A 7404-nucleotide genomic window follows, 5' to 3' on the forward strand; every position below is an offset into this window, starting at 1 on the left:
CCTATCTAGGTGACGCGTGAGGTCCGCCACCTTCGCACCAGGCAGGCAAGTCACCAGGCGATCCTCACGTCCACCAGCCACCCAGCTATCTATATGCCTAATGATCGAATCACCCAGTACAGCCTTCCCCTCACAGTGCTTCGGGTTTGCGGCTGTTTGCTCCGTGGCTCGGGTGTGGTGTAGCAATGCCCTTGCTGGTTGCTAGACAGAACACAGTGGGGGGTCAGTTCCCAAGTTTGTGGCGTGTGCTCAGCCGTGATTAATTTGGACTGGCTGAAGGGCACAGTTTGTTCGTGCCAGGGGGTTGACAAGGCAGGCAACTGCAAATAGTGTGCACGCTATGGGAGTTCTGATTCTGCAGTGGCAACCTCCCAGGGTCAGGAAGAGTAAAAGAAGAATCGTGGGACTTGAAAGAAAATGGTGGGCCTGGTGAGTTTAATGGAGTGGAGGAGTGGCCTAGTGGTTAATACACCGGTCTTGCAATCCAGGGGTGGCCGGTTCAAATCCCACTGCTGCTCCTTGTGATCTTGGGCAAGTCACTTAACCCTCCATTGTCTAAGGTACAAACTTAGATTGTGAGCCCTCCTGGGACAGAGAAATATCCAGTGTACCTGAATGTAACTCACCTTGAGCTACTACTGAAAAAGGTGTGAGTAAAAAATAAATAAATAATGCCACAGTGGCCCCATCTTTGGCAGTAACTGCCACCATTTTGTCTTCACAGTCGAGCAGTGAGCAGCCCCCGCACCTGGATTTAATGATTATGGGTTTGGGTTAGGCAGCATCTAGGAGCTGTCCAGTGCCTTCTAAAACTGATTATCCTGAGTTTGTGCTGGCCATTTACAATACCTTTTGCGTGTACAAAGCCGGGGTTTCAGTTTCACCAGCTCCAGAAGAGCCACATGGAAGGGTTTGGGAGGAGGAAGAGATGATGGAGGAAGTTTCTTCTGTATCTGAGGAAGGTCAGGGATGATGTGATGAGGAATAGGTTAATGCTGGGGGACTGATGGAGGAGTTGCTGCAGTGGTCTGGGTCTTTTTCATAGGGATGAATTGCAAGAATAGGTTGATGCTGGGGGACTGGTGGAAGAGGACTCCTGTTGGTGGTCTGGATTTTTTTTTCATAGGGATGAATTGCAAGAACTTATCAGCCAGGTTTCTTTGGTGTTGAAATTTGAGGAGGATGCTAAGGAAGCACTGCAAAAGATTGCTGAAGGGCATTAGGAAGTCCTCCCGGTCTTTCTGTGTATCAGGACCATTACAGATGTTATCCAGGCCCAATGGAATTTGGCAGACACCCCTTTTCAGAGTGGCTTGGTCAATGGTGCATCTGTATCTATCCCCGTCCACAATAGGGGTAGGAGACACCGTGGTTTTGGTGGTACCAAGAAAAATACCGTTACAGTGGATGGTGGTACGGCCTTGAGGGACCCAAAGGACTGTAGGATGGAGTCGCTTGAAGCAGAGTTTTGAAGTGGTAGCCCTGGTGGTACAGGGGGGTCTGGTAACTTGGGCTTTGGTGGACTAGGAGGCAGCCAAGCTTGAAATGGGTTCCTCGTTTCTTTGTGAGGCTCTGTATGATCTTCTTTAGGCTTCTTCCAAATCCATGGCACTTAGTGCCGCTGCTAGGCCATCCTTGTGGCTGCATGGTTGTTTGGCAGATGCAGCCTATAAATCAAATCTTCCCTTTCAGGATTCCGTATTGTTTGGGAGGAGCTTTATAACTTGGTTAAAAGCTTAGGAGAGATGAAAGTGCCCAGGTTGCCAGAGGATAAGCCAAGACATTGGGGTGAAGTTTCTTGGCTAGAGGCTGCTTTCGGGATTCCCGCAGGTATTGGCCTGGCAGGTGGTGCGCCTCTGCATAGCAGACTTATTCAGAGAATGCAGTTCTTTCATGGCGGCCACCATGTGGGTCGAGACTTTGGTTTTGTTACCCAGCAACCCACTCGTAGCTCCCAAAGATGGTGTCGGGTCCAACTTCTGGTTTCTGTGGGCACAAAATTGAGAGACTTTTACCAGCAGTGGACCCAGGTTACAGCGGAACAGTGGTCCTTGAGGTACTTTGGGATGGTTACACTTTGGAGTTCTCCCATCCTCTGTCAGATCTCTTTCTGATACAAATGCAATAAATAAATAAATTTCTAGTCTCCCTCCTGGGCCAGGTGGAAAGCAAGAGTGGTCAGGGGAAACTCTAGGCAAATTGATCCACCTTTGGACGGCCCTTCTGGTGCCATTTGAATATTAGGTTGATATTCAATTTACTGTATGGTTCCCAAGACAGAGGGTTCTTTCCAGACCATTCTGGATTTAAAAGGGGTGAATCGTGCTCTCTGGGTTCTCAGTTTCAGATCCAGCACTTATTCCCACCCGAAAGGCTCAAAAAGGATGGTGAGGTAATGAAAGCAGAAGGTGGGCAATGTGGTCCTAGCAAAAAAGGTGCCGGTACTCAAATGCCAGACCATCCTTCAGGGATGGGGGTGATCACTGAGGGACCCACCCCACAATAGCCAGGCTCCCTGCAACCAGTCACAGAATCTATGACAAGGCAGAGCTAGTGTGTAGAGCCTGAGTTCTTTCATTAAAACTTAGGGACCATGGGTCAATTTTAGTAGACAATGGAAAAGGTGCCGGTACTCAGTACCCCCCAAGTACCCCCTCAAAAAAAGCCCTGGTCCTAAGCTATACATTGGTCTTAGATGGAGAAAGAGATTGAGAAGGGACAGTATCAAGAAGAGAAATTGTACTGGATTTATTCGGAATAGCAAAAAAAAATAAAAAATCTGTAGAGAGAAAATGCTTTGGCATGCGGCACCTGGAGCAGTGGACATGGGAGTAACTGCAGAGAATGCTGGGAGGCTATGCAATTGGACAAAGTCCTCCACAGCACCTGGAAGGCAGCTGGTGGAAGCACTAGGCACCTGGAACGAAGGCCCTGGGTGGACTGGGAGGCACCCCAGAGAAAGCTGGGAGGATATGCAAATGAGCAGAAAGTCCTTCACACACCTGGAAGGCAGCTGGTAGAAGCACTAGGCACCTGCAACGGCGGCCTTGGGTGGCTCAGGGTGGACTGGGAGTCACCCCAGAGAACGCTGGGAAGATACACAAGTTCTCCACAGTACCTGGAAGGCAGCTGGTGGAAGCACTAGATACCTGGAGTGGAGGCCATGGGTGACTCAAGGTGAACCTGGGAGTCATCCCGGAGAATGCCGGGAGGATATGCAGATGTGCAACTTGTCTCTCCTTCCTATCCTGCCCCCTTGATGTGCAGCATATATCTTCTTCCACCTCCAACATGCATTCAGGGGTGTAGCTAGAAGCCCCCCAGTCTTGGCTCAGGCCCCCCCTCCAACTCTCTGATGCACAGGCTTTCTGTGTCTACAGCATGGCATTGTACTTCTCCCTCCCCCCCCCCCAGTCCAGAATAGGTGCCCCAGATAGGAGGCTTGGGGAAGTAAGCCTCCCCAGTCCCAACTGTCACCTTCCCTTCTCTCCTACTGGCACTGCTACAGGGACTGCTGTCTTCCCAGGTTGAAAGTAGCAGTAAACCAATGCAAAGACGTACAGGCCCAGTTTCTGCCACATGCCACTGCTAGCTTTGTCAGTCCCGCCCCTCTGATGTAAACTTCCTGCACTGGAGCGATGTGATCGGCAGAGCTAGCTTCAGCACATGGAGGAAACTAGTTACACGCATCTGCATTTCTTTTATCGCTGACTGTTTCTGGCCCTTCACCTACAAGGGAAAGGGTGATACTGGATTAGGAGGGGGAGTAAAGAAAGAGACAAAGTAATGATAGAGGAGAAGAGACAGAAAGTGAATGGGCTGTGGCAACAGTACTGCACTGGCAGCTACTAGCGTGGCTTTGTAAAAGGGGGTCTTATTCTGTACCCGGCAAGGGTCTATTTGTGTTCAGTGTTTGTGACTTAGGCCAAGTACTTTGTGGAGTTTCTATTTAAGTATCTGTAATAATTCAGCTTCTTCAATTTCCCAATAGGCATATAGATGTTCTAGGTCCCACTGCAATATAGAAACATGACGGCGATAAGGGCCACGTGGCCCATCCCGTCTGCCCATCCTCAGTAATCACTTAATTCGTCCTTCCCTAAGGGATCCCACATGCCTGTCCCATGCTTTCTTAAATTCTGACACAGTCCTCATTTCCACAACCTCCACCACCCTTTCTGTGAAAGAGTATTTTCTCAGATTCCTCCTAACTTCATCATATGCCCCCCCTCATTCCAGAGTTTTCCTTCACTTGAAAAAGGCTCAACTCCTGTACATTAATGCAACTATGTTATTTAAACGTCTCTATCATATCCACTCTCTCTCACGTCTCTTCCAGCATATATGAGGTTCCTAAGCATGTCCCTATATGTTTTATTACTGAGGCTGCTTACCAATTTTGTAGTTGCCCTCTGGACTGACTCCATCCTGTTTATATCCTTCTGAAGGTGTGCAGGGCGCCAAGAAACTGAGCCGGGCCTGGGGCAAGGCCGCCCCCCCCCCCAATCGCCACTCAGGCCGCCAGCACCGCAGTCCCCAGTCTCCACCTGCTCACCCCCAGCCCCGTCGACAGCCCCCCCCCCCCCCGACTTTGTCTGATGTAACTTCCTGTTTCCGTGAGGGCGGGACACAGGGAGGGAAGGCCCGAAGGGAGGCGATCTGCCACTGCGCTTTCACATGGAGGTGAGGCGCTGCCGATTTGAACAAGGGGCCCTGTGGCGGACGGAGAGGGGCTGTCGACGGAGCCAAGGGCGGGCGAGTAAGGCCGGGGACTGCAGTGCTGGCCCCCCCCCCCTCTCGGCGGCCCTGAAGGTGTGGTCTCCAGAATTACACACAGTACTCTAAATGGGGCCACACCATATTTACTACTGTGTTATGTTTTCCTAGGTAGGGTCCTTGTATTATTTCTGTAAGTTATTGGTGTTATGGTAAAGTAGATTAGCTCTCTAGGTCCTGAGTGATTTTTATAGGCTTTGTATTATAGGTACTTCACAATATGCTTGGGACTGGAGAGGGTCTATGTTTTTACTAAGATTGCATAAGACATAAGCATTGCCATGCTGGAACAGACCAAGGGTCCATCGAGCCCAGCACCCTGTCTCCGACAGCGGCCAAAGAACAAGCATTTCATCCCGCCCATCCCAGAAACAGTGGATTATTCCTACATCCATTCAATAACATTGAATGTCCTTTTCCTCCAGGAAGCCGTCCAACCTTTTTTTAAACTCCGCTAAGCCAACTTCCCCAACCACCTTCTCCGGCAACGAATTCCAGAGTCTAACCACGCGTTGAGTGAAGAAAAACTTCCTCAGATTCATTTAAAATTTACTACACTGCAGCTTCATCGCATTCCCCCTTGTCCTAGTATTTTTGAAAAGCGTAAACAGACGCTCCACATCAACCCGTTCCATTCCACTAATTATCTTATAGATCTCTATCATATCTCCCCTTAGCCACCTTTTCTCCAAGCTGAAGAGCCCCAGCCTCTTCAGCCTTTCCTCATAGGGAAGTCATCCCATCCCCTGAATCATCTTTGTCGCCCTTCTCTGCACCTTTTCCAATTCCACTATATCTTTTTTGAGGTGCGGCAACCAGAATTGAACACAATACTCGAGGTGTGGTCGCACCATGGAGCGATACAATGGCATAATATCCTCATTTTTGTTTTCCATCCCTTTCCTAATAATACCCAACATTCTATTTGCTTTCCTTGCTGCAGCAGCACATTGAGCAGAAGATTTCAATGTATCATCAATGATGACACCTAGGTCCCTTTCTCGATCCGTAACTCCTAACAAGGAACCTTGCATGACGTAGTTATAGTTTGGGTTCCTCTTTCCCACATGTATCACTTTGCACTTGCTCACATTAAAAGTTATCTGCCATCTGGACGCCCAGTCTCCCAGTCTCATAAGGTCCTCTTGTAATTTTTCACAATCCTCCCACTATTTAACAACTTTGAATAACTTTGTGTCATCAGCAAATTTAATTACCTCACCATCTCTAGGTCATTTATAAATATGTTAAAAAGCAGTGGTCCCAGCACAGACCCCTGGGGAGCCCCACTAACTACCCTTCTCCATTGAGAATACTGACCATTTAACCCTACTCTCTGTTTTCTATCTGTTAACCAATTTTTAATCCACAATAGAACCCTACCTCCTATCCCATGAGTCTCCAATTTCCTCTGGAGTCTTTCATGAAGTACTTTGTCAAACGCCTTCTGAAAATCCAGATACACAATATCAACTGGCTCACCTTTATCCACATGTTTGTTCACCCCTTCAAAGAAATGTAGTAGATTGGTGAGACAAGACTTCCCTTCACTAAATCCATGTTGACTTTGTCCCATTAATCCATGCTTTTGAATATGTTCTGTAATTTTGTTCTTTATAATAGTCTCTACCATTTTGCCCGGCACTGACGTCAGACTCACTGGTCTATAATTTCCCAGATCTCCTCTGCAACCTTTTTTAAAATATCGGCGTTACATTGACCACCCTCCAATCTTCCGGTACCATGCTTGATTTTAAAGATAATTACATATCTCTAACAGTAGCTCCGCCAGCTCATTTTTTAGTTCTATCAGTACCCTGGGATGAATACCATCTGGTCCAGGAGATTTGCTACTCTTCAGCTTGCTAAACTGCTCCATTACGTCTTCCAGGTTTACAGATATTTCATTAAGTTTCTCCGACTCGTCAGTCTTGAATACCCTATCCGGCACCAGTATCTCACCCAAATCTTCCTCGGTGAAGACCGAAGCAAAGAACTCATTTAATTTTTCTGCTATTTCTTTGTCTTCCCTGATTGGCCCTTTTACACCCGTCATCCAGCGGGGTGTAAAGGGGGCTTTGCATCTATTCTTAGAGGAGGAGCTATGTGAGGTTGCTGTGGATGCAAAAAATATGTTTAACTAACAGCTTGATAGTCCAGTGTGAAGTGTTAGGGGTTGATATTTTTTTTATATTAGATTCCTTTGGCTATATATTTAAACTGCTACTTCAACAGTATTTTCCTGTTTTATTAATACAGATTAAAAGGTGTTTATATTTGTTATAAAGCAAGTTGAAGGATACTAGGATATGTGCTGAGATGTTGACCAGATGTAAGTCTACTATAATGGAAAAGTTTAAGTTACTTGATAATGTGACTATATTAAATGTGTCTGTGTTTCCAAAGTTTCCACCAGTGTGTGTGGGATTTCTGTTGATGCAGGACAGCTGTTGGGCAGAGTATTTACTTAGAATTCTATCATTAAGTGCACTCTAAGAAGGCATTATTTATGAGTATACCAAGCACTACTCACACCTGTATTCCTAGTCCCCCCCTCCTCCCCATGTCAGGTCTGGCTGCGCCACTGTAACCACAGCTCCTTTTAAAACCCTGTAAGCATAGGTCGTG

This window comes from Microcaecilia unicolor, chromosome 11, assembly GCF_901765095.1.
Source record: "Microcaecilia unicolor chromosome 11, aMicUni1.1, whole genome shotgun sequence".
NCBI lineage: Eukaryota > Metazoa > Chordata > Amphibia > Gymnophiona > Siphonopidae > Microcaecilia > Microcaecilia unicolor.